Raw genomic sequence first — 27,489 nt, 5'->3', positions numbered from 1 at the left:
GTTAATTCATTTTTCTTCTGTAAATCTATTTCTGTTCAATTAATTAAAATGACACATATGTTATACTCTCCAAATATCACACACATTATTATGTAAAGGTTGAGTTAGTCATTATGTTGGAAAAGGTCAGGGCTTGAATTTAATGCTGGAGGGAGATACTGCCTTCCATTCACTTGTCACAATTACCACCCAGTTCCCATCCTACCCACTCGTATTATCTCAGCTATGGTTTTCAGTGGACTTGCCACACAAAGAGTTTTGGACCTCCATCCAAAACCTTGTCCAACAAAAGCAAGATTAAGTAACAAAAAGAAAAAAAATAGTCTCTAAATCCATTCCTTTGGCATGTGAGCTGAGCTGTATCAGTAGCAGGATGTGTAATTCTGTCTTCACCTATTTCAAGGTAATGCCAGAACTCTCTAGGGCGTGTGAAGGCTCCTTTGTGTTGGACATCTTACCCGAGCAGCTCCGGGAGGTATTTGGTTGGGTGAGATGTGAATGCACAGAACGGACCTGAGGTAGAAGAAGAGCAGATAAACAGAGGAGTGGGTGACTGTGCTTCAGCCTCAGAGCCATTGACTTCAAGATTCTACTGGATCAGCCCTGTGCTCCTAAGTAGGTTTGACGGATGCAAGCATAGAGGCACTTTATGGTACTGAAGCTTATAAAAGACCCTTTGTTCATCCCTTCAGCTCCACAGGGCAATGTAACAGCAGAGATTATTTTTGCTACTGGTCAGCAGGTCAGCGTCAGTGATGAGTGAACCATAAAAATGAGCCATTCTTGCTGTAAACCTGGAGCGTTTCTGTACAGTCATGGTTGGACTCAGAAATAGCCTTGAAAGAGCTGGAAACTTTTCACTCGTCCACTTCCACCATTGTAGACAGAAGTGAAGAAATGAAGAAGAAGAAGAAAAGAATGTCATTGGGGTGAGTACGATCAAGGAACAAAGTGGTGTTACTGCTTTGTCCTGGAAATGACTCATCATTTCAAGTCCCTTGGGAGGGTGACGATCTTGGTGCATCTACTGCATGGGTTCATTGGCTTTGGCCTTCAGTGCCATCACTCCAGGAAATTCACCTGTTCATGGATTTTTCCCCCAGGAAGCAGTAAATCTTCTAAAAATGGAGAAGTCCAGATGGACATTTGCTGGCCTTGTAAAATAGCTACAAAATATTCAGATTATTATCAGGTAAAGAGTTTAAAAATTTATATAGATTGTTTGAAATGGGAATAACTGAGAGGACACTTGTACCCACAGGGTTTGCCAGTCTATAAACATGAATTTGTGGTTATATTTGTAAATGTAATACCTTGCGTAAGATATTTTACACTTATTTTAATGCCTAGAAATACTCTTTTTGTAAATATATTCATTCTTCTTAGTTACACTCCATTAACTGGCGTTTAGTTAACGTGCGTACAGACTGTATCAGCCATTTTAATAGAACAAGAATGGGAAGAAAAACTGTAAGACACGAGCTGGCATCAGATTTATCTGGAGAGAGAAAATATCAGCAGAAAAAAAACTGTTGTGGGATGTTAAAAAATCACCTGCTTCTTAGAGGAGATACAATTGGGTAACGATCCATGGAAACATGAATGCTTCAGATTGCATATCTTCTATTCAAATTTATGACCAGCTGTCAGAGCGCTGGTGCCCCTCACTCCATGAGAGGGATTGCTCTTTGCAGAGCAGTAATGAGCAGATTATGGGTGGTGCTGGAAAAAGTATGGAACTCTTTGAGAAATTGCAGTGCATCGTATTAACTTCTCTCTGATGTTAGCAATTTCCCATCATATTGTATTACCAATCACTGTCACTAATATACCATGAAATTCAGATGTATAATGTAGTGTACAACTCAACCTCTCATTTCAAAGGTTTGTTACCCATAATCCTGCATGAGTCATTAGTAATGTCACTGAACAGAGGAAAACTCATTCACTTCTTACAGTGTTTCCCCTGCTGGCAAATAACTGACATATTACACGTGGGCACAATGCAAAATTCTCCAGAGAGTCTTGATTGCAGCAATGTGAAAAGTATGTCTCTTTAATGGGCAATCAGGTCTACAAGCAGCCCCCAACTATCCCAGTGTAGCGTGCCCCGCTGGACGGCTGAACAGCTGGGCTCTTTGATGGAGCATCTATTTTCTTTGCTTTAAATTATTTATGTATCGAAACATTGTTTGTAGTGTTTTAATGGCAAGATTATGCTAAGGGGTAAAAGTATCCCCATTGAAAAAAATGGAAAAGTATCTGGGTATGGTTAAAATTTGGGAAAGAACTTACAGTTTTCTGGGAGCTGGTCTCACTTGCAGATACCACTTAACAGCTTGTGGCTCAGGGAGAAAGGCCAGCACCAGGCCCCTCAGGAGCATGCAGCACAGGAGCAGGAGCAAGCCACGCTGCCAACTGCATGGGAATGAGACATGAGTGGAACCCAGGTATTGCTCTGCTCCTCCAAGAGAAAAAGTATGGCTTTAGAGAGCCTCAACTTGTTGTGTAGTTGTACTCCACAAACCACCTGAACTTCACCAGAGCTCCCACTTGGAGAGGTCACTCTGAACTGTGGTCCTGTTGCCCATAGTGACGTGCTGTGAATTTTCATTTAGTTCCAATTTCCTCACTTGTCTTATGTGAAAGTTAAATGTGATGGTGTCAAAAGCCTTCCTGAGTCAAGATTTATGATGTCTACTGCTCCCCTTTGCCTACACACTAATTATCTTGCTGGAGAAGGAAGCTAGGTTGGTTTGTTGTGAAATTCATTGGCCTTTTCCCACCTTCTTACTGCTGGACTACACATACAGCATTCAGTTGTTTTCTCTGTTGTTTTTGCAGGTGGTAGGTTATCCAGCAGGTCTGCACTTCCCAAGGTGCTCCCTGCACAGACAGGTGACATTGTCCTCTGGATCCACAGAGGAGAGCTGATGCTTCTGGGCTAACTTCAGAGCCATATCTGGAAATACCGTTCTCTTCCAGATCCCTTAGGAATACATTAACGGATGTTTATTCAGTTTCTTGTTTGAATTAAGTCATTCTTGCTACTTATTTTATTTTTAGTCCTTAGCATAAGCTATTTCTGTTTTCTCACCAATCTTTCATCAAGCCCAAGATCAGGTCAAGAGCCTTAGAGCTGATGTGTCATTTTGCTCATGACAGCGCTCTGACAAGCGGATGCAGCAGTGTGTTTGAGGCATCCAGAGAGGAGGAAAAAAGCACGTTTAAAGTAGGCAGGACGAGTAGCAGGATGGCAGCACGTCTGTAAGATCACCTGCCAAGGCATGGTTATCACTTCTTAATTTTGCCTCCCACTGGGCCGTGTGGAGGTGATTCTGCAGCCGTACCCCCAGCTCACAGTGCTGCAAAGCTGCAGTCATTAATGCTGAAGGCAGCGAGGTTCATTGTCGATTCTCCCAGCAATAGTGTGTCAGCTGAGAGACAGGCCCAGTGGTTCCTGCATCGCCAATTCGAGTACTTAGCCTGCCATTCCCAATTTACTTCATGAAGTGTCTGCAGTCTCCAAGTTTGCTAACGTCACGATGGTGATGTATCTATTCTTGTCTCTGAAAGGATGCAAAAGGGACATTAGAGCCAGCACAACTCTGTTAAATACCTTGTTGGCAGGGGATATCAGAAATGCAATCTGCTTTTTAAGCACAACTTGCTAAATATTATATTTCATGGAGTGCATCATTATTAGGAATGATGCTTGTGACAGTAGCATACATGGCGTTTTCCTCTACATGATCTGGATGACAGTTTATGACCTGATTGGCATGCCAATATTTTTGCTTATACAAATCACCAGACAACTACAGTCAAAATGTAATTAAAACCGAGATCCAGGCTGCTACCGGTTTAAATCAGGCAAAAGACACAGTGACCCAGCAACGATGAACTCTCAGTGACTCTATCAGCAACTTACCATCATTAACTCTTGCAGCCTGGCTGGTGCTGGAGGGGAGCAAAGCTGCCGGGTGTCACGGTGCAGAGGTGTGTTATCTGCAGCACTGTGATCATGCGCTGGGGTGCTGCCTGCTTCAGAGAGCTAGGCAGAAACTTTTGCCAAAACAGTTTATCGACAGAAAATATCAGTTGATCCAGCTCAGCAGAAAATACTAGCTCCAGCAAAGCACGAGGATTATGGCATTCATCAGCAATGGCTTTGTTATCTCAGCCTTGTTTTGGGAAGCCCTGGTTGAGTGCTCAGACCAGGGCTGCACTGTGCTGGTTCTCTCCCATCCTCAGTACCCCAGGATTCAATTCCGACACTTTGGAAGTCTCAGAGCTATTTCTGGCTGCCTCTACCAGCGTACCCCTGCACGGTGTTTGAGAAGCAGGAGGAATAGCAAGGAAGCCTTCACTGCGAATCCCATTTCAGCTCAGAGCTTCTGTAAATTTAAGAATTTGCATAAAAACACCAAGTCTCTACTGTGATTGCTAAATTGGGCTTTAGGAGAAAATGATTTAAAAAAAAAAAAGGCAAAAGAATGGAATGGAGGAATCTTTAAGTGCTTACATACATCTTGTATCTCCATGTCAAATCTTGGGCCAAATTTTCTGATCTAAAGGCTAGAATGGTTCAAAGGTGTTCAGGTAAAGCAGGTGTTTAAAAGCTTCTCCAAATGTGGCTGCTGAGCTGTGAGAATGTAAAACTTGGACTATGCCTAAACTCGAGCCATTTATATTTATTACTAATTTCCACCAGGATCCTGGTCTCATTCTGCTTCTAATGATTATTTCTTCCCATTAGAAATTGGCACTGGGGCTACGAGACACAGGTGAGACCCCAAGGCTGGGCTTCCCTTGTTGCTTGAAGGCAGTGCCATGGTTGTCTGCGTGGGGTGTTCACAGCAGAGCACCAACACCCAGTGCTTGGCCCAGGGTGGGAAACCTATAGTAGCTGCTGCTTGGGACCTTGTCAGTGCACACAGCAGAGCTGTTTCCTATCACAACATGTTCAGCTGTGGCACTCGCTGCCACAGGAGGCTGGTTGCCAAAAGCTTAAATGGTGCAAAAGGCAATTAGATGAGTTCATGGAAGAGCGACACGGCAAGGACGATAACACACAGAAGCCACCTTGAGCACAGAAAGTCACTAAGCACAGCTTCCTGGAGACTGCCAGAGCACACAGGCTGCGTGTCTGTCCTGGTATGAACCTCTTCTCTAGGCATCCACAGCTCCATGGAGTCAGAAACAGGACACTGGACCAGGGAGAGCCAGCATGGCCATCCTCATGGTAGGAGATGACTTGTTTTCATCTCTTTTGGACAACACTAGAAGATGTTACGACTGCACAATCTCTTTTGTGAGTGGTGTGAGCTCTTAGCATCTCTGAGAGCTGTTTCTGCTACAGAGGGCCGCAGCTCACCTTTAGGAGCCAGTCCTGAGGAGAGTGGCTGTCATTGTGGCATTAAGGACATGGTTAGTGGGCATGGTGGGGATGGGTTGATGGTTGCACTTAATGATCTTAGTGTTCTTTTCCAATGTTAATGATTCTGTGATTCATCTGTCCTGCTGAAGAGCATTGTGCCTGAGGAAGGGGATTGCATTGCTCAGGTTAGTAACGAGGAGGGATTTAAAGAGGGTGATCTGGCAATTCCAGTATCAGCAGGAGCTGACCCCAGGAGTTCAACATCATCACTGAGAGCGGAGAAAATCCAGGAGATTTCACTGGAACCGAGCAAGAGCTTGACAGCTGGCAAATGCTCATGTAAGTAGGCAACCGGGAAGTGAGCAGGAGGAGGGTGGTGGTGTTCAGCATCACTCCTGGAAATGTCACGTCTGAGTGCAGCCTGTAGAAAATGTGTCCCTCTTTGGTGAGCCCGCCTCCTCTGTGGTGCCCTTCTGCTGCACGCTGCGTGCTGGGCCGTGGGGATGGGAGGGGAAGCGGCGGCTGTGGGCAGATTGCGTCCAGCCCCAGCAAACCAGCATGGTTCTTCTCACTTCAATCTCTGCTCAGACAGTCTCTATTTTTTTCAATAGACTAAACACCATGGACAGCTCAAAAAAGCTTGACCGTCCTCCAGTGATGGCCTATGAGCCATCCACAACCTTATGCTCCAAAATCCCTCCCTGGCCTCCATTTCCAGCAGCTTTGCCCAGTGCACAAAATATAAAGCTGAAGTGATGAGTCCACATTCTCATTCTAACATCAAAATTGTCTATTTTTTCTGCTTCTGAATAATAATTCTGTTGTCTCAAGATAAGCTTTTTTCACCTTGGTGTTTTCTCTCACCGTCGCCTGATCACAATACGTACTCATGCTGGACACTGTGCTTTCATAAAGGAGCAAAATCAGCAAGTGAGTTGTGAAGGTTGTAACTACAAAATGTAATATTTTCTAATTTCCTGAATGGCATTGTGCTATTCAGAGTTTCAGAGGTATCGTTTCCTATCATAGACCATATGTAGCACGAGATACACTCCAGTAATCCTCCACAGAGGTTGAATACTGAACTGGGGTGTAATGTAATGTTAAAGAACCAGATTTACAGGAAATGCTTTGCTTCATTGGTCACTGCTAATAGTGAAGTTCTGCAGGAAGATAACAGTTGGTTTTCTGCAATCCAGCCTGCTTTTGTGCAGGCTATTTCTGGCTTCCTCTATAATGTTTAGTCTCAAGGTTCTTAATAATGACTTGTATTTGGATGTTCCTGCAGGCATCCTCACCTGACTGATCATAGGCTTCAGAATCTTGTGGGTGTGTTAATTTGAATTAATTATAGCATATTTGACTTGCCTTTGCTGTAAAATTGACTTGCCTAATTTGCCTAGTAGAAGTTATCACTATTAAATCCACAGAGCTGATGAGGATAAATATCTTGGGATTCTGGTGATCCTCCAAAGCACTTCATACAGCCTACAGCTGAAATCAGTCAGGTCCCATGCCTATGGGTAGGGTTGGTGAGCATTCAGAAATCCAGGTGTACACAAAACCCAAACACTTTATGCTTTGACATTATTCTAATTCAGAAGGCATGGGGAGTGATCTGGTGAAAAAAAAAATTAAAAAATTACGTTGTAGTAAGAATGAAAGAATTCTAAACTGCCCTATAGAGTCAGACTATCCTATATCCTATGTAGGATCCTGTTATCCTACTATCTTGTCTTATCCACACGTGTGGCTGATTTGTTTCTTTATATTGTTTCCATTAAGTTGCTTTACCCCAAGATTAACCCTACTGGAAACCTGACTTCATTGATGCCTGGAACACTGCACTATGTAAGCTGCATTTTGTAGTGGGTACATGGGAGAGTATCTTTGTCCTTCTGCAGGTGCTTCTCTTGGGCTTTGTCTCCGTTAGCCTCCAAGCATGTCTGTGACAGCAAAAAGGATCTGCTCCTGGTCACGAGCAAAGCTGGGAGGGTCTCATAAGGGCCACACTATGGCTTTCTGAGGAGGTTGAAATTTCTTGCTCAGACTTTAACGCTGTCTGATTAATAAAATGTGTTAATTTACATCCACTTGGAAATTAAATAGCAGCTCTGATGGGAGGCACAAACAGCAGAGGTTCTTTTCAGAATATGTAAGAGAAGGTCTGGGGACTCTCCATGTGAGCTTCAGGGCTTTGCAAATGTGACGAGCTGCTTGGCAAGCCCTCATGGGTCACAGATGCAATCGTCTCATCTTCAAAATGATTAAACAATATATGGCAGGAGCTGTGCGTAGGAGAGGTGGCACAGCCTGAACTCCAACACAAAGCTGGAAACAGCACAGACGCTCTTTACATTTTCCAACTCGTTTGCATCTTATAAGAAAATTAAGGTGTAAATAGGTTAATTACAATAGCTTAGGGATTTCCCAAGGTTTGCTTTCTGTAATAATCTGCATGGTTCGGCTAATGTAGAGTTGAAAACTTTCACTGCATGTTGTTTTAGACATTTATTTATAGATCAGCATGGAAATTAAGGGTAAATAATAGAATCAAGATAAAAATTTGGAAATAAGAAGTTCACAAAACTTATATGGGTGAATTTAACAGAGAATAATAAAACTCATGAATGATGTGTTGCAGTGAATTGGAAGAGCAGTGTGTGGCAACCCAAGTTGACCTCACCGAGCAAATGGCTTGTAGGAGGAGGCAGCTTGCCCAGGTGGTGCAGGGCTCCCTTTCCATGGCAGCTGGCTGGGGTAGCGTTACTGGGACTATTTGTAGAATCATAGAGTCACTAAGGTTGGAAAAACCACTAGGATCTAAGATCATCCAGTCCAACCCCAACACACCCCACCATACCCATCACCACGTCCCTCAGTGCCACATCTCTGAGGTTCTGGAGCACTTCTGGGGACGGTGACCCCACCACTCCCTGGGCAGCCTGTGCCAGTGCAGCACTGCTCTTTTGGAGAAGAAATTTTTCCTAATATCCAACCCGAATGTGACTTCCTTCCTGAGTTTTGCCATTCCAGGGATTACCAATTAGTAATGATTTTATGGTTAGAGAAATTCCATATTTTATTCAATGGGTTTATTGCCAAGGAGGTTAGCATACCGCATAACAAACCTGGAGCAGCTGACGATTCTGCTGAGCGTTTGCTCTGATGCTGAAGCCAGTTAGTGATCAGTTACAGTGTTGTTGTTCAAGAAAGTGCTCATTTCCAGGAGCATTAATTTCTGTGAGTGTAGTTACAGTGGAAAGCAACGTGCTCTGAGATTATTTTATTCTAGCTAGATCCAGAAGTCCCAGCATTGCAAAAATGAAACTTGAAAGTTATGCTTCCCATAGTATTTTACATTAATTTTAATCATATTATTCTCCCTTTTATGACATGCCTCTCTGGTGCTCGTAAACCTAGAAATGAGTATCATCCACTTTCACTCCAAGTTTACATGATAAGTAGTTAGATGCATAATTTGCCTGTTTCTTTTTGAGATTTAATACCTGACTGTGTTATGGCATTAAGAACCTTTTCCACAGCTCCGTACATACATCCAATCCATTCCCTGCTCTGCGTCCTTCACACCTCTCAGAAACGCGCTTAAAAATCAGATATCAGTTATCTCCAGATCAAATCATTCCACAGCCACGTGAATGCAATTAAGATAAATGCACTCACAATAGGATTCCACCCAGCCCTGCCAACCTCCCAGCCTACATTTAGAGTGAGAGAGGCACATGTTTGGTACAGTGTGTGCTTTCTCCACAAATTGCCTTTTCCTTTCCCAGTATTTCCTTTCCTTTACTTAACTCTGCAACTAATATTTGGTTTACAGGAAAGAAACAGTGGTTCCATGGCTAGGTGCCAAAGCAACTCCACGTATGCGAAAGAAAAATCAATATTGTTGATGAATCCCCTTCTATTTCGCAGTTAAGGATAATTTATTTCTAACAGTCCTCACTATCTTTGTGTATGAGCATCGAGCAGGAGGAAGCACAGTAACTGTCCCAAAAATTTGGCTTACATGGAAAACCATGACCCTAATTTCTTACTGTCAGTGTCTTCTGTTCAAACTCTAGGAAATTAACAGAATTTTAAAAAAAAATGGGATTGGGTACACTGTTGAATAGCAGAAAAATAATATTTTTTATATCAAAAAGTGCTTTCAATGACATCTGCTTTCAAAACAGTGTTTTACTGAATGATCAACTTGGACAAAAGCTGCAGTAAATCGCCCTGAACGAGACTGCCTGGCACCAAATAACTGCTAACGACAGGTAGCTCCTTGACTTCTTATATTTCTTTCTTGCATTTAATCCCATCATTCTCAGTCCATTATGCAGAAGGACATTTCCTTGCTTAAAGGGTTCTCAATGTCACCAGGCGCTGGCCAAGATCTGGGTACTTCTTAAACACTTGTGCAGATGGGGTGAGAGTCAGCAGGGCTTTGCTGGGGCTGGGAAGGTGCCGGAGAGCCCTTCCAATGCCTGGCAGTTGAGAAAACCCAAAGGGCACAACTGGGACCCTGAGCAAGTAAAAAGCTAATTACCACAGATGGAAATTTCTTAATTAGAAATGGACCGTGGCTGTGGAGCAGGGCCTCCCAGAGTGTGGCAAAGAACTACTGCCACAGAGTTTGCTTGCAATGAGGCATCTGGAAAAGAAAATAAGGTAACTCCCCGAGTGCTCTTGCAATGTTTCCACTGGATCTCTGCAGCTCCTTGGTGCTGAATGTCCCCAGAGAGAGGAGCTATTTGCATCCACTCCGTTGGTAACAATGTGGGATGTTTTCCATTTTAAGTTCTGGTTTTGCTCCTCTTGCAGTGGAATGGTACTTGGAGAGCAGTTCTGAAATTTCTCATAATCTCAACAGTCTTTTTGGGCTCCGCTGCCCTAATCTTGCCGGGTCTGCATTGAGTGTTTCTATGGCAACTCCCCAGGGAGTTTTCCTCTTATCTGGGTGAAGTTAACTGGAAACAAATAAGTATGTTTGAGATGAAGTGGGGTTGGAGAAGACTGATGTGGCCTTCGGAGCACGGTCTGAAAAAGTGGAATTGTTCATAAAGGGCTTTTCAGGGGCCAAAGATTGTTCTTAAACCCCATTTGCCTCCTGTAGAGCCACAGAGCAGCCCCAGATAAAATCATTGAATAGAATCACAGAATAATTGTTGGAAAAGACCACTAAGATCCCCAAGTCCAACCCCAGCCCACCCTACCATGCCCATCACTACATCCCTCAGTGCCACATCTCAGTGATTCTGGAACACTTCCAGGGATGGTGACCCCAGCACTCCCTGGGCAGCCTGTGCCAGGGCATCACCACTCTTTCAGAGAAAAGCTGTTTCCCAGTATCCAGCTTGAACCTCTCCTGTAACAACTTGAGGCCATCACCTCTTGTCCTATTGCTGTTACCTGGGAGAAGAGGCCAACTCCTGTGTAGAGGCAAATTTTACTGCACTGAAGATGCTTAGGCAGGGAACAGGATTTTCACACACTGTTTGAGAAGATCAATAGTCCCTGTTATACCCGAATTATAACAAACCTGATGTCATGTCTTGTTAGTGAGCATCTCTGTGCGGTTTCATGCACTGTGGCAAGGGAAGGCAGTGCGGGTGATGTCCATCTGTCACCTTGCCCTTGGGGATGCCAGGGAAGGGACGATGACTGCTGGTCCCTCCATTCTCTCTCATTGCTGTGGATCACACCTTTCTCAGCTGGTGTCATAATTAACCTTAAAGCTCTTTTCCTTTGCACTTTTAGAAGACATAGTTGATGGGGCAGCAGCTGTTTGGAAGCTGCCAGACCTTTGCTGCTTGGTGAGCATTTCACTTCAAGCCTGGGAAACGTCCCCAGTGGGAGCTGTGACCTGCCACTGCTGTCACCCATGGGAATGCAACACCTGCAGACACCAGCCAGCTCTTTTCCTTGCCTTCATTTTGGGATACCAGCTGCAGGTTGCTTATCATCGGTCCCGAGCCCTAAAGCAGAGGTGCTGATTCCGATCTGCAGCTGCAGCCGGGCTTAAATCTTGATCTGCAAACGGTGAGTCTGAGCGCTGAGTGTGCAGAGACATTATTAGATTATTAAATCAATGACACTCAGGTTATTAGTCACACTCATCCACATTACCTGACACCGTAATGATGTTCTATTTTTACTTCCATCCTGCTAATGTCCCAGAGGTACTGAAATTATGACCAGAAAATTAATTTCTATGCATTTGAACAAGAAATAGAAGTATAGGGAATAATCTCACATCAACGGTATAAATCCTGGTGGAGTTGTTTAGAAAAGCAACAGGGAGAGGGAGAGGGCTAAGAATGATGTCTCTGATGCAGCCTTCTCTGCATTCAGTGCCCAGCTCTCATGAATGCTCTGGCTGATAACTGGGCCAGGCTATTTCAGCGTGTAACTCATTTGGGGCAATTAGGACTCATGAGCTGGCATTAATGATCTCACTTGCTCAGCCAGTGCTTCCTTGCAGAATCCTTCTGTTGTCACAACGGGCTGAAATCAAACCCAGGAAACAGAAAAAGGCCAGCACATGGCAAGATGTTGTTTATGTTTTCAGAAATTACTCAAGTGCAAGCAAATTATCATCTCAGCCCCCGAGCTGAGCAAAGGAGGGAGGCTCGATCTGCCTGAAGCCTGCACTGGGTGTTCTCTCTGCTCCATGTCGAAACCCCTCGAGGATGCTGAGCATCCATCCCACCCCCGTCTGGCCAAGCAGTGCTAGCCCCTTGCCCCTGCAGCCGGGGAGATGCAAAAAAGTGACTCAGAGGGAGAGGGCTCTGCTACCCTTTATAAACACCTGAACGGGAGCTGCAGTGGGGTTGTTGCTGAAGCGGGATGGAGAGAATGCCAGCAGGGATGGAAAGCAGAGCACAGGGACGGGGGCTGGGACGGGGACCCTGAGCACCAGTGTGGCTCCCCATTGGATGCACAGCTTATAGGGGAGAAGCATATGGTGAAACATCCCCCAGGGAAAGCCGTTCTCACCCTTCCCCACGCCACCCACAGCCCCAGCTACTTGCAGTTTCCCTGAGCTTATTGAGTAATGGGAGCACATCTACATATTGCTTAATTATAGCTTGGTATGAATGCGTGTCTTAACAGTGCATTCATTTCATGTTTGCAATTAATGTGGAAACAAGCGTTGGTGCTCGCTCTGTCCCAGATGGAGCAAGGCGATTTCCTGAGATCTTCAGCTGGGGAACTGCCAGTGAATGAAAAAAGAGCAATGTATGAGCCCAAGCGTGTAGGTATGCGCTGTTGGTACCTGCTAAATGCATGTTGCAGGATGTTCTCGTGAGCAAAGTTTGTAGTAGGACCATAATGAGCTGTTTAGGTGTAATTAAAAGGTGGGGAGAGAACTTGCACAGAAATTCTCTTCTCCAAGCTTTGGGAAGCCTGCTAATAAGACGTAAACATCCAGCAGCTCAGCTGGAGTGCAGTGTGTTCTTTGGTTAAACATTAAAGGGGCATTGTCAAGTGGTTTTAATTAATTAGCTAGGCTTTAAATGAAATCAAATCAATTTGGAGCAGTTGGGCTCAAAATTAAAGTTGTTTTCACCTGGTGGAAAATGTCCTTCAAATGCTGAATACCTTTAAAAAAAAAAAAGTGAAAAAAGATTAAGAATACCTTTTAGATATTGCATCTACGTGTCCCTGGAGGTGTTTGAGAACCATGGAGGTGTGGCACTGAGGGATGTGGTTATGGGCATGGTGGGAGAGGGTTGGGTTTGGGCTTGGGGGTCTTAATGGTCTTTTCCAATCTTACTGATGCTGTGGTTCTATGATTCTGTGTTTTCATTAATGCCATTGCTGACCATGCTGGTAACGCGTGCTCAGCCTCCGCCATCTCTGAGCTTTCTGCCCACTACTGGCCACGGAAGCTTCAAGAGTTACAAAATTCTTCTTGCGCTTTTAGGAAAACAAAGGCTGTTCTCGATATTGACTTTTTAAAAGCAAAAGAATTGAACAAAATGAGAGTGCAGGCACTTCTTATTAGGCCAGCACAATGCCATATATTATCCTAGGTGCTTTGTGTTAGATTTAGGGGGGAAAAATCAACACCAACTCCCTGTGACACAATAGGCTATAACTGCTGGAAGCCGTTATGGGCTATTATGTGAAGCCGTTACAGTCTATTGAGTAAATAATCTACAGATTAAAGCTTTCTAAGTACACAGTAACTTGATAGGTAACCAAAGAAGCCATTACAATATGTCACGTCAATAAGGGGAGGATTAGGGTTGCTCACGCTTTGTACAGTGATGGGATGTATCTGCCGTAAACCCGCGTTAAACAAAAGCGTTTGCCTTTCGGAAACGCCAAACCAAACAACGAAACCGCAGCGCAGCCATGCTCTGGGGCTGAGCATTTGGAATTGCAGGAAGGGCCGAGCGTGCAAAGCGCTGGTGCTCCCAATCTGCTCAGCCCTTCCTGCACCGTGGGCACCCACGGCGTGTTGCTGCAGAGCCAAGAGTTGGTGGGCGCACAGCTCAGCGCTTTCCCAGCCCCGCTGCCCCTGGGCAGCCCTCCTGCCCCACCTCGCAGAGCTCCCGCAGGGTTGCATCCTCCCCCCCAGCATTTCATTACTCCGGGTTCCCAGTCTCGCCGGTGCGTTTAATATGAGCTATGTAAATTTCTCCCAAGAATGATAGGGTTTTGACAGCCCGATTTGCCTCGCAGGCATACTCAAGCCTGCTCATTTTCTCTTCCCTGGAAATTTTTGAGTGGTCAGGTGGCATTTGATTACCATTGGCTGGCATATCTGAGCTCTGGGGTTGAGCGTAAAGATATTTTAAATTTAATAGGTTTAAGATGTCATTATTTCCATGCTGATGAATTTATACTTGTAACCAGAGAAACTTAGAGCATTTAATGAACTTATTTAGTTCATGGTGCAAGCTTTAAACTCAATCCCAAGTATAAAATTAAATCATGTTGGATAAAAACTAACACCCAGAAGCTAAAACTGAACGGGGTAAATGAATGAATTTATAAAGACAGAATAAATACAGACGTAAGGCACCTAGGGGACAGATTTACTAAGACTTTTTGCACTGTTTTCAATGGAGCTTGTAATAGCATAAAAGAATTAAATCTGATTTACTAGAAGGGATTTGTACAGTATTTCACTGCCTGCTTCCCAGTGCCTGCAGCCCCTTCCCCATCACTCCCACCATCAGCAGGAGCTCTGGGCACAGCCAAACACGCGACAGAGAAAGCTCCAGCTTTGTTGCAAAGTGCACAAGCAACCAGAGAAGAAAGCAGTGCAATCCAAGAGGATCAACAGCGCCATTCCATGAAAATCAATTCTAATTCTAACACGGTCAATACGGAGCAGCATTGCTGCATCAGATGGGAGAGGGATGGGTGTGCCGTGGTAGCTTTGAAGTCTCCTTCTCAGCCCTGTTGTGCCAAGACTTTTCTGAATATCTTTCACACACTTTCAGAGTCTGCACAAAGAAGGTAGCACCTTGGTAGTAATAGGAGTCTGCAGTTTTCCCCATAAAACATTGTCCAGGCAATGTGGCATCATGAGGCTCAGGCCAGGTTTGGAAATGCCATAAGAGCCCTTTTCTGTTTGAAGCAGTCAGAAAACCCAGGTGAGGAGCAAGCTCATGATTCATACCTGAGGAACTCACTGAAGATGTAACTACAAATGAGCTATTCTCTATAGTAGTGACTGTTCTTATCGAATTCAACAGCCTTATGGAACAACATCCCAGAAAAGATGCATTTCACTTTAAAAGAAGGAGATGATAGAGAAGAATGAGGAAGCAAGCTAAGAAGATATTGGAACAAACATTAAATTAAAAAAAAAAGTTACCTTAGTGATATCTACAAACAGATATTGTTCATTTGGTGCTTAACAAAAGCAAATGAAATGGAAAGCCAGCAGGACAACGTTGAATGATGGATATTAGAACCAGAGACCTCTTTTAAACATCCGAAGAGCTTCTGAAACAGACGATCACCAAGTGGACACAACAGGACTAGGCTTTCACAGGATCCTGGACTGGTAAAAGTTAGGAAATAAGGACTAGGAATCAAGTCCTACATCAGATTTTACAATGGATAGAAAATTCAGTAGAAATTCTAGAGCTATTAGCGCTACTCACATATGCAGAATGATGGGCTTTAAATCAGCACTTGCCCATAATCTGGACGATGTGCCTTTATGGCTGCTCCTTTCCAAGCACTGGCACCATCCTCATGGGTTCAGTCCTACCTGCAGGTCTGTTCACCTGTGGTAGAAATGCCAAAGGAGAACAGAAGGTGCAGAGAAGGCAACAGACACCGTTAGACACGGGGACATGGGGACCAGCCCCTTCCAACCTGAATGATTCTGTGAGTGGGCATGGTGGTGATGGTTGGACTTGATGGTTTTGGAGGCCTTTTCCAACTTTAACAATACTACGACTCCACGACCCTATGAAGGAAAAGCTAAATGTGCTTAGGGCTCTTGCTTGGAAAGGAAACAACTGAAGGGGAAAAAGGTAGAAGTATGGGCTGTCCTGAGTGATATGAAGGTAGATGGGGATGAGCATTACCCTGTGCTCACCTCAAACTCCCGATCTGGGAAGAAGAGGGTTTGTTGCTTTCTTTCTTTATTTGGAGGCACAACACTCAGCTGTACCGCTGAACGATCGGCCGCCAATAGAGCGGGTCAACAATTTTCCAGCAGAACAGTTTTTTGAGCCACTTTCTGTTGGAAAGGGCTGATTTGATAGGATCAAGATGCTCTGTGGGAACACGTCAATGCCATCAAGCCGTCAGCAGAAGCCAGACATCTGCCCGGCCTCCTCGCCTGCTGCCCAGCTGGCTGGCTCATGGGGACAGCTGGGCCGCCGCACCGCAGCCAGCAGCACGCCTGATTTTTCTTTACTTTGCCATTAGTCTATTTCTATTCCATTTTTTTTTTTCACTTCATTTGAACCGTTATATTTTATGCCCGCTGTACTTGCAGCACTAAAAGGGCCCCGTTGCCGATCAGAATATCAGACATCAAATCAAAGTACAAGCCGCGCAACGAGTATCATTTATATTATAATTTAAATGAGTTTTCAGATCTACATTTCAAAGTATAAAGATGCACCAATGTGAAGAGTATGTGCAGTAAGAAGCCGGTACGTTTTTATTTGTATGTCACATCACGCATTAATATAGTCACATTTTGCGTTGCATAGAGCTGGAGTCTGTGATGACAAAATAAAAGCTATATCTGAATCTTTCTAACTTACTGGGCTAAATGACAATGGTGTGTCAGTTTTTGCAGAATGCAATTTCAGAATTTCACTCCATGGGCAATTTCAGTGTTTTGATGTGTTTTGTTGCTTCATTTTGCAGATGTTTCTATAAAGAGCAGGAAAGTTGGACTGGATGTTGTCTCTGTTTAAATGAAAATACCTGTTCTTAACCCAAACCACGGCCAGTGCACCACACAAAACGGGCGAGTCAAATTTCAAAGGTAGGTGGAAAATCAGCCTTGTTTTGGGTAAAATGAGTGAGAAAACCCATTCCACAGTAAACACATCCCTGGAACCGGGGGCAAGAGCAAACTGTATCAGTCTTTGTAATCCAATATGGGAAGAAATTCAAGCAAATAGATAACTTTTTGACCTGACGGGATGATTTCCAGCATTTTTATTTTGCCTGCAACAACTACGGGGCTCAAACTGAGCAGACACCTGCAGCTGGGTGCGTATTGCTCATGCTGTGGGTAAAGTTGTCGCTGGCTGCGGGTGGTACCACCTCCTGGGAGATACCCAGCCCTTGCTCGTCGCTAGATAAGCAACTTTCTGCAACTCTCAGCATGCCTGTTTTGATTTGAGAGGTTTAAACTGGGTCCAGGCAGTCATGTGGATGATCTGCAGGGCTGATTTGAAAGTTGTTTTCCTGGCAAGCTGGTGCTGCTGGAGCAAACCAGCACAATTCCCTGTGTGCTGAGAACTGTGCGAGGGTCTCTACAGGGCAGCACTACAGGGCCACTGCAGCCACCTTGGTCAAGAAGCAAGGCTCGGGTGAAAGCAAACGTGGTTCATCCAGCAGCGCATGCAGTTCTCCCTCTGCTTGGATGATACGGGATGAGTCCAGCACATCACATGCATGAGATTGCTCTGTGCTCAGGGTGCTTGCAGGGAGCTGGTGGTGGGGCTGTCCCAGGTCACGCACGGTATGTCACACAGGGATCCCACCCCACCATCGTCCCCAAATCCTGCAGTTACTGCCGTTGCTTCTCTCTTCCTGGGGTGATTATTTTCAATAATCCTAAAAACTCAGCAGAGATAACTTCAGCGCGGGGAGCCGCCGCGCCACGGGTCACCATTAGCAATTAAAATGAGATAAACAATTAGCCTGTGAACTTGGCACACGGGATCGCTGCTGCCTTGGCAGCCCCTGCAGAGCCACTCTGGGGCTCAGCTGCCACCGCTCCCCTTCGGAGCAGCACTGCAGGACTGGGGTACAGTGGCGGTGCCCAGGGGAGGTGCCACCTCCAGCACAGGGCCCCCAGGCTGTATTCCCATATTTATTACACCTTCATTTTCTTTCTCTTCCCCGCTTCTTCATCAGGGCACTGGAGGGAATAGGAACATGCTATCTAATTTCCTAATTTTCCCGTCAGCTTTCTGGCTTTCAAAATGATTGCAGCAGAAATCTATAAAACGAGGACGAGGGGAGCAAACTTAATGCTGCCGTAAATCTCCAAAATGGATGCAGAAACACAGTGCTCAAAGAGGAGTAAATAAAAGTGAGGAGAGATTCATTCCGGTTTTCTTCTCTGTAAACCTACTGGCAGCTTGGAATTATTCAGAAAACAACATTTAACTGAGAAAAAGGGAACCCTGTAAAATAGTAAAGATTATTCCGTAAAGCTAAGCACCCTCCATCAATCATAGCTGGGAACATTGCTAAGTTATAGGAACCCGCAGATGGCTGTCATTAAAGGGAAGGAGTCTCTCCCGCTCGGTGGGCCGTGCTGCTCCGCGCTGTACGGCTGCAAATCGAGCTGCTTTCATGGGGGAGCCACAAAAGTGGTTTTAAAATAGGAATTTCAAACAGAAGCTGCGTGAGCTGTTCAGCAGGACTCGGGCTTATTGAGAAACCACAGCGGTAATTTCAGGCCTGATTTACAGGAGGCTGTAATAAGCCTCCCTCTTTTAAAAGAATACGGCGCTGGTTTATGGCTGGTGCACATCCTGGGCTGGAGGAGCTGCAGTGGGGTGGGTGCCTAGGACTGTCCCCATTGCAAACTGGGTTGTGGGCTGAGGGCTGCAGAACGGGGTGGGAGGGGGGGGATGGGGGAGCCAGCGAGCTCCTTCCCCACGCCAGGCACTGTCCTGTGTGCCCACCTCCAGCATCGCTGCTCTTCCCTTTGGGATGAGCTCACCTGGGGCTTCGACTCAGGGAGCAGCAGGGGAGATGCTCAAATCAAGCTGAAAATAGCACGCACCGGCTGCTGCTGCTGCTGCTGTCAAGGCAGAGATGTCACCAGGTGAGCTCCTCTTGGATTATATATTAAGCCACACCGTGACGTAGCACTGAGGCACAGCTCCTGGGGGACGTGCTGTCTATCAGAGCTGAGCAGGTGTGTGAGGGGTGCTGGGGGCTGCGGTGGCATCAGGAGCCTTTCCTGACACAAAATGGCACAGCCACTGATTGCATTTTTTTATTATTTATTATTATTTATTTCTTAGTTCCTCCCGCACCACCCTCCTGTTCCTATTGCACTGTTGTTGGTGCAGGCTTTGCTGGGCTCACTGCTCACCAGCCCAAGGGCTTTCTCAAGCACTAATCCTGCAAATGCTGTATTTGCAATGCTTTCCAAAAACATGGCCAGCGGGATCCCACAATATTTTTCTTCTTCTCTGTCTTTGGCTGAACCCAAGTACTGCTTGCTATATCTCCAACAACTCTGTTTATAGCTCCTTGACACAAACCCCCATCGGTGTTTCGCTAGAAAAGGGATCACCAACAGATGCAATTTCTTCCAGTGCTGGGATTGTGTTTATTTTACTGGAATTGTACTCCATTTATCTGGTTGCAAAGGGAGTAGGCAATTTATACTGGCAGCAGTGAATGTACTGAGACTGGCAGTGGTCGCACGCTCACGGCTTGTTACCCAAGGAAAGTTCAGAGCATACTAATTTATCCCACCGTGGAGCAGCAGTAGAAGAAATGTACAAATGGTGTCAATCGGTCTTGCATTAGTAACAGTGTAAACATTTTTTTCAGATGATAAAAGATCCAATAAATCTACTTTATTCTGTTCCATTGTAAGGTCCAGTTCCTCCTTTCCATCATACAAACAACTTCCAGGTAACGGAAGGGATATTGCATTCCTTATTCACAAATCACACTTTGACGGATTATTTGTAATTTTCAGTGCCTACCTTCTTATATGGTGTTCATAAAACGAGATTAGAGTGATTTACAATAGCGAAAGATGGAACAAGACTGAGAGGAGATGTGACTCATTAGACATCATCCTGTGCCTGTTGGAAGGAGCCCGCATCGCTCAGGAAAGGATGCTGTGATTTTCCAGTCCCGGGGATTTAGACTTAGCTTGGAGGTGTTTCAAAGCGCCTCTGTTCCGCCTGAAAACATGACCTCCCATCCCTGCTTTTACCTTTTGTGAAGCCAAACAAGCAATTCTGTGGGAAGGCTCCCCACCCTCCTTCTGACCCTCAAACTCTATGATAGTGCTCTAAAAACGTATCTCATCAATGTTGTGTCACTGAGCTTTTAAACGGTGAAAAAATGCTTTTTCTCACATTCAAAATGTGGCAGTTATACTTGGTTTGTAATTCATGGTGGTTCAAGTTGTCAGTATTTGTTACGGTTCTGGTGTTTAGCTCTTGTACCTGGAACTAAGAAAGAACTTGCTTCTCTGGTGGGCAAATCAAAAATACACTCATCTGCTCTGTTAGCAGGTACAAACTTGGCTTCATTGGGCAAATGAAAAAGAAATAGGATGAACACCCAAAGGTTTATTATAATGAGCAGGAAAATGGACTCCAGCAGAAGCCGTCTCACTTCTGGATTCATGCATAGTATTGGGAATCTGTGAGTGGAATCCTGTCCTGACACTGGGGGGGTTGTAGTAACCCTCCTGCTTCAGTGCTTCCTGCTTCTTGGTCTTCTCTTCTTGAGCACCCACATGCTTCTGCCAAACCACTTAGTGCATCCCCCTAAACAACAAAAAAAAGGCTTGTCTGGAAGCAGTACTCACCTCTGTTCCCTCTGAGCAGACAGGATGTGTAACAAATGACTCACACCCAGTAATTACACTCTATTCCTTCCTATTCTGCATTGATTATTCAGATGTAGGAAGACGAGCTCTCTCCTGAATAAAGAAAAGATCTGGAAACCCAAGTATTGGAACACCGTTGGGTTTTGATTGTTTCTTTTTTTCCCCTCTCCTTTGTTTTTCAGGTATTGTTTACAGCCACGGTACATCGAAGAGATGAAACATGTATAAACAAAACCTCCTGTCAGAACGCTTGTAGTTTATGTTTGTTTAAAGGACAATTTTGTGTCATCTCTTTGTATTTTAATAGTCAAAATAAATTTTGCATAATAATTCAACTCCTCTCTGCTGCCTGTAATGACTGTCTGCATTTTTCTGATGGATGTTTGTATTTGTTTCCTATGATTTACATGACCTGACGTCTCATATAATGAGCTTCCAAGCACAAATGCCATTTGTGATACTCTGTGCAGCACTAATCTATCATTTGATGACCTTACAAGAGCTGGGGTCATGGATTCAATCAGTAAAATGTTTCAGGGTGTAATTAATTATTCCCCCCACTCTCGCTCTACAACTGTTCGTTTATAAGTTGATGAAAGCGATGCTATTTCGCAACACTTCTTCAATACACAGGGTTTGTTTGTATAATCAATCACACTAAGTTGGGGAGTTCTTAGTATTCATGGCTTTGTCTTGCTTGGAACTTCCAAATGTTTATTTTCCAGCCTAATTTAATAGTTTAATTAGCCAAACCACTAGCTACTGTACCTGCGAAAGTGCGCCCAGGTTGTGATTTAATAACACGGGGACAGCCGTGGCTTTGCATTTCCTGGGCTGGATTGCATTGGGAGGGCAGCAGAGCCTTGTGCAGCGCTGAGCCTCGCCAGCACGTTGCAGAGCACGGCAGGGCTGCATGCCCTCTGCTTCTTATCAAACAACAAAGGGGACCCATGGTCTTGGCCCTTAGCACACTCTGCTTGTTCCGATATTGTTTAAAAGATGATTAGATCTCCAATCTGAGGCTCAGGCACTAATTCAAGAGACAATTCAAGATCATGCCAAGTTAGTGGGCATGGCGGTGATGGGTTAACGGTTGGGCTTGATGATCTTTGAGGTCTTTCGTGTGCATTCAGCCATCTTTTCACCTGATAATTTGTATTTCTGATTTGCAGATGGCTCTGGACCCATCCTACAGGACTCTGTTGGGGCAAGGAGATGAGATTTTTGCCAGCAGTACTCAGGACAAAGCCACTGAGGCAGCTTGGAAGGAGCTGAAAGCCACCAGCAGCTCAGCAATGAATTCCCTGAAATGCTGTTATTATGTTAACAAGTCTTCTTTTATCCTATCAAGGTCTTAGGGAATCTTTCTATAGACCATTTAGGCAAAGCAAGACAAAACATGCTGAAATTGAGAATTGAATGCTTATGGACAGAAATCCTATAATGTTATGATTCAATTTCACTTTGGGTAAAGATGATAGTTTCTGCAATCCAGCTTCTTGGCTCACTGAAACACAGGGAAAATAAGAGGGAGGGAAGGCAGAGATATGGGGAGAAAATAATAAAAACTGGTAGAATATTCCAGTTCCAGCTGGGGTTGGAAAAGACACAGGTGTGTCTTTAAGGGACTGATGTGAAGCAGAGTAGCAATGTCTTTCTCATGGCCTGTAGCCATTGCTTTGATGCAAAACAGGCAGGGAGTGCAGCAGTTCTATGTGCTTAAGGGTGGTGGCTCAGACCCATCAAACCACACAGTGCAGCTCCCATCTATAATATACATGAAGTCATTTGCAGACTTAATTGTGAATGTTATTTCACATGGAGTTGGCTGTATCCAGCATACTGAGACTAATACTAATCGTTCTGTTGTATAGACTACAGCCATTGCTATGTCTGGGGAATCACTGTTGTTGTACAGACTTCTTGCAGTGGTATTTGAGCTGTGTAGGATCTGGGTTTTCCTTTGAAACACTGGAGGTCAGGAACAACTAGTCCCAGCTAAGAACTAATTGCCTGGAGCATAATTTCTCTATAGTGAGAGAGCATAGAAGTAGCATCTGAAAGTACAAAGAAAGTCACTGTGCTTTTTGCTCTATCAGCAGACTTTAATGAAATTTTGAAGGGGGAAAAAATTGCTTCTTGGCTTAAAGCATGAGCTATGTTATTAATCTCTGCAAAGGAGTTTTATAATTGAAATGCTGATGGAACAGCAGCTCTACTGACTCAGATGATGACCTAACAGTATCTAGCATAGGCATATACGAGGCTGCATAATACTGTGTCTTGATCGCAAGAGTTACCAATAATGCAGGCATATTGAAAAATATGACTTAGTTGATTCCAGTTCCTTTGAAATTGGTTTTTCCCCATTCTTATGGCACCTGGTATCTGTGTGATGTTGTAGGGACTCAGACTTTCCCAAGAGGTCCCATATACTGAAGCTACGAAGGTGGTGAAGGGTCTTGAGGGGGAAGATGTACGAGGAGTAGCTTTGTTCAGCACAGAGAAGAAGAGACTGAGGTCATAGTATTGGAGCCAGGAGTTGGACTTGATGATCCTTATGGGTCCCTTCCAACTTGAGATATACTATGATTCTACTACAGGGATTTTCTTTGGTGGGTTATTGGCATGGAGTGCGCTGCCTGTTGGTAGTGTAGCATTTTCCTATGCTATCACCCTTATCAGGAGTTGAAAAAAAACTTTGTGTACTTATACTGACAGGGTTTGCAGTCTCAAAACAGCAGCTGGCCATTAGAAAACAAAACAGTCTGCTCCTTACTCTCAACCTCTCAGGCAAACTGTGAAATTGACAGGCAGTTTCTTGGCCAGGTTAGCCTACAGGCCCCTCAGCCAAGCCAGCAGCTCAGCTTTCCCCAGCATGTCCTGGTCTGCATATCTTATTTGGGGTTTTTCCTCCAGTGTGTGTTGGTTTTGCTCTAGTTGTTCAGTCCTGAGGAAATGGTGACCTTGCAGGGTGGGCACGCTAGGGGAGACCTGCTCAGATCTGCCTCTGAAATGCAGGCATCTGATGGTAATTTTTATTCAGATTTCTCTAGGTTTTCCTTTTCTTAAGGTTTCAAAAAGCTGCAAAGAAAGCGAGATATATAAATTACTAGTCTCAGCCTGTGCCTTTCTGTGTGCGTTTCTGATTAATACACGCCAACATGCCTTCATTATCACCTTGTTTTGTACCTACCTGTCAGATATGTAAAGCAACTCTGATATCAGAAAATCTCATCTTCTGCTTCCCTTTGCTTGAAAGTAGGTGAATGTGCAAACGAGCTAGGAGGGAAAAAAAAACAGACTGTGAGAAATAGCCTTGGCTGTCTAAATAACCATTTCCTTCCCTAAAATGGAATGCAGATGCTTAAGTGGACAAGAAAACAGCAGCACAGGGGAACCAGCCCTGACCTGGTCTGCACTGCTCTGGTTCTCCTATGGAGATGAGCTCCAGTTGGGAGCCCTTCTGGGTGCCCCTGAAGCTCTTTCTTAAAGATGGCAAGGAGCAGCAGTGCTATGGGACCCCCACTGAGCCGCTGTCCTGAGAGTTTGTGGGAAATGATGCGCTGGTTGTATTGATCGGTTTAATACCTGCACTTTGTATTTATGGTGCACACGGGTCTTTGTGCACCTTTTAAATGTTACATTACAATACAGAGTGGCACCAGCTTTAAGGGGTTGAGGCACAAAGCTTCTTTCCTGCTCTCGTCTCCTATTGTGAAAAATTTGCAAAACTCTCAGGGAGGCTCTTGAATTACAGCTCTTCCCCTTCCTCATGATGCATGCAGAAAATAAATGTATTATTAATCTGCCCACTGTCAGAGATCTCTGCTCTCTCTTTCCCTGTCTGTACACAAGGAGACAGATTGACAGGAGCAGCAGACGTACGCAGAACAGCGTGGCGTGTGCTCAGGCTGGTGAATCACCAAATGCTCGGGATGATGAGGTGCTCGGTTTGAACCAGGGTTGCACACCCCTGGAGCAATTTGGTGATTTGCTGCTGAGCTCCTCCTTGGTCCCAAACAACGAGGGATTTGGTCTTGGGCTGTCCATCCTCCTTCCAGCTCTGAGTGCTGGCATGCTCTGGGTTTCATGGCACGCAGACGTGGTTTGCTCACTCTGCGCTGTTTCTCCCTCCTGTACGGGCCACTTCCTTCATCTGTGCGCAGTTCCGGGGGGAATGCTCTCACTCTTAGATGATATTCAAAAGGCGTTGGTTTCACATCACACAGCTCCTTGGTGGTTTGCTTTTCACAGCTCCCCAAGCTGTGCTGCAGAGCGCTACAGCTTCCAGAAAGCCTCGATTTATCTGCAGGGAGACGGCCGGCACATCTCTCCCTCCCACTCCCCCGATCAGAATATTTTCTATCAAAAACTTGGTTGGAATATCTGGGCACCAAGCACCACCATGCTACTGCAGTGGATACAGCCGCATGTATGATGGGCATCCAGGGAGCATTAGCACCTCCCATGCCTGTGGAGCAGAGATCCTACTCCTTTTCTCAGCCCCCACCTCGATCATACAAAAACTTTGCTTTGTGGTTCTGGAGATGGCAATTTTGGCCTTTCCTGGGTCAGAGCATGAGGCTCACAGAGGGACAAAGGTTGCAGGAGTTCTGTTTGCAGTGGAGTTAGGGGAGCAGAGAGCAGTGTTGCATCCTTCCTGCTGTGTGCATCCCTGGCAGAGAGGAGAATGGGCGGCAATAAAGCTGTGCTTGCCACGTGAATTAGTAATGCCTCTTTTACGGCTCAGTTTTAATGTTTTTTTGCTCTGTTGTTATTCTGCTGGTGCTTTGTTAGTTCCATTTAGTGCTTAGCAGGGAGATCGTCGCAGTCCTTATTGCATGCAAAGCAAAGCAATTGCTGTTTTCCTTCAGAAGTTCCTGTTTGCATTTCTTCCTGTTTTCAGAGGCCCTTTGGAGGACGGTCAGGACCTGTTCCCATCCTGAGCACCACAGGGTGTGGAAAGGGAAGGTTATTTGGATTTGTATGAGCAAATTCACAATCTGGAGACATGCGTCAATGCTAATTGATTTCCTGTCTCTTTTCCATGTCCAAATGATCTGCTATATCACCGCTATAAATATCAATAACCTCTTGGCTGGGAAGCATGGCGCAATGTCATGGCCTTGTTGCAATGTGTTCAAAGGGCATGAGGAACCTGCTGCTCACCTCACAGCAGCCTTCTCTCCTTGGTGGCAGGCATGTGCCCTTGTGCTTCTCCCCTCCACAGGGCACTGGGGGAGTTGCCTCCTTGTTTCTTCCCATGCAGGACTGACCAAGGGCTGGTGTGACAGATATTGCTTGACATGCATCAATGGTCTTAATGGAAAGATTGCAATTGGTAGATGCTGGTGCCCCTTCTGCGGACATGATGTATTCAGTGGGCAGATGTGGGGGAGAAGCCATTCCAGGCAGCTGCGTCCATCCAGCCAGAAGGGGATCCACAGGATTATTTTTACACTACAGCTTTCATAAAGAGGCAAACAAAACCTCTGACCCTCTGAAAACAGAAGTTAAGAAGGAAGGTATTGAATAAGGAACATAAGGACGATGTGACTTCTTGTAAACTGTCTGGAAACAGTTTGGATATTAGGAAATATTTCTTCTCCAAAAGAGCAGTGATGCACTGGCACAGGCTGCCCAGGGTGTGATGGAGTCACTGTTCCTGGAGGTGTTCCAGAGCTGTGGGGATATGGCACTGAGGGATGTGGTGATGGGCATGGTGGGGTAGGCTGGGGTAAGGGTTGAGGATCTTACTGGTCTTTGCAACATTAATGATTGTGTAATTCTGTGAAGCCATGGTGGGTAGGGCTGAGCAATGCATTTTGGGTTTTGCATTCACTAGGACTGCTCTGATAGTTTGATCTGGCCTAGAAATCACATGGTTTCTCTGCTGAGTCTTGCATTACACCAAATTTCTTTGCTTGACCAAGGCCATTTCGCTTGACATCTCTTGAAGTTGAAGTTCAAGTGTCAAAGAATTCACCAGTTCCAAACCAAGCAGAGATGTTTCCATGCTAACAGGTTACAGCATGGCACTCTGCTGTTACAGAGTACATGTGGGATGAAGAACCTTGGATGCATGGAAGCTACGGCCCTCTCTGATGTACCCAAGAAAGATCTAAAAAGAGCTGTATTCTGCAACCTAGTTCGGTCAACTTGCTCGATGACTGCCCTGATTCATTAGGCTAGACAGAAATGTTTAATCTCAGAAATCAGGGACAATTCAAAGAGCCTAGAGGCAAGGTGAGTGACGGGGGCTGGGTGGTGATGTGGGTTGAATAATGCAAGGGCAGATCCTGGTGAATAAGTGCTGAAGGAAAGTGAGATAATTCATGTCAGTCAGTGTAAGACTGTGAGAACTAGACCTTGTCACATTAACACGATGTTTTCTCATTAGATTACACTCAGGCTCAATAAAAGCAATACTATTGACCTAATATATGTAGATATCTCCATGCATTTACGATTTTGCAAATTTTTTCTATCAATCAAAAATGGTATTTAATCATTAGGGCACACATTTAATAATAATAGTGGCCTATGTCCAAAATGAAATCTCTTTATCTTATTTTTGTTCCTAAGGATCAGCTTTCATCCTGTGCTTTTTGTTATATTTTTATCTATAGTATGGAAGAAAAATCCTTGAATGTACTGATAAGAATTCCAAGTGATTACAAGATTGGGAATGTGGTGAAGAAAAAGCTGCTCACCGATACACAGCCTGGGCAGGTAGCTAAGCCAAGTGCATGGAGACAAATATGCATTTCAAGACATGCAGATGCAAGGTTGAGCATTTAGAAAGAAAGAATGTAGGCCAGGCTAGTAGAGGAGGAGG

The 27,489-nt window shown here is 44.8% G+C and overlaps 1 long non-coding RNA gene across 15 annotated transcripts in view; it reads left to right on the top strand.

The window, feature by feature from the left end:
* Nucleotides 1-23,769, top strand: part of LOC110403072 — a 47,450-nt gene extending 23,681 nt beyond the window's left edge. For 3 of the 15 annotated variants that reach the window (XR_002441480.1, XR_002441481.1, XR_002441479.1), the window contains 2 exons: nt 404-11,428; nt 16,745-20,983. This is a non-coding gene — a long non-coding RNA (uncharacterized LOC110403072). Of the gene's footprint in view, nt 1-403; nt 11,429-16,744; nt 20,984-21,820 lie in introns of those variants that run through there. The other 12 variants (XR_002441487.1, XR_002441491.1, XR_002441488.1 and 9 more) reach the window with 12 other exon arrangements.

This window comes from Numida meleagris, chromosome 8 (assembly GCF_002078875.1).
Source record: "Numida meleagris isolate 19003 breed g44 Domestic line chromosome 8, NumMel1.0, whole genome shotgun sequence".
Taxonomy (NCBI): domain Eukaryota; kingdom Metazoa; phylum Chordata; class Aves; order Galliformes; family Numididae; genus Numida; species Numida meleagris.
This window is presented reverse-complemented; position numbering and strand designations above follow the sequence as displayed.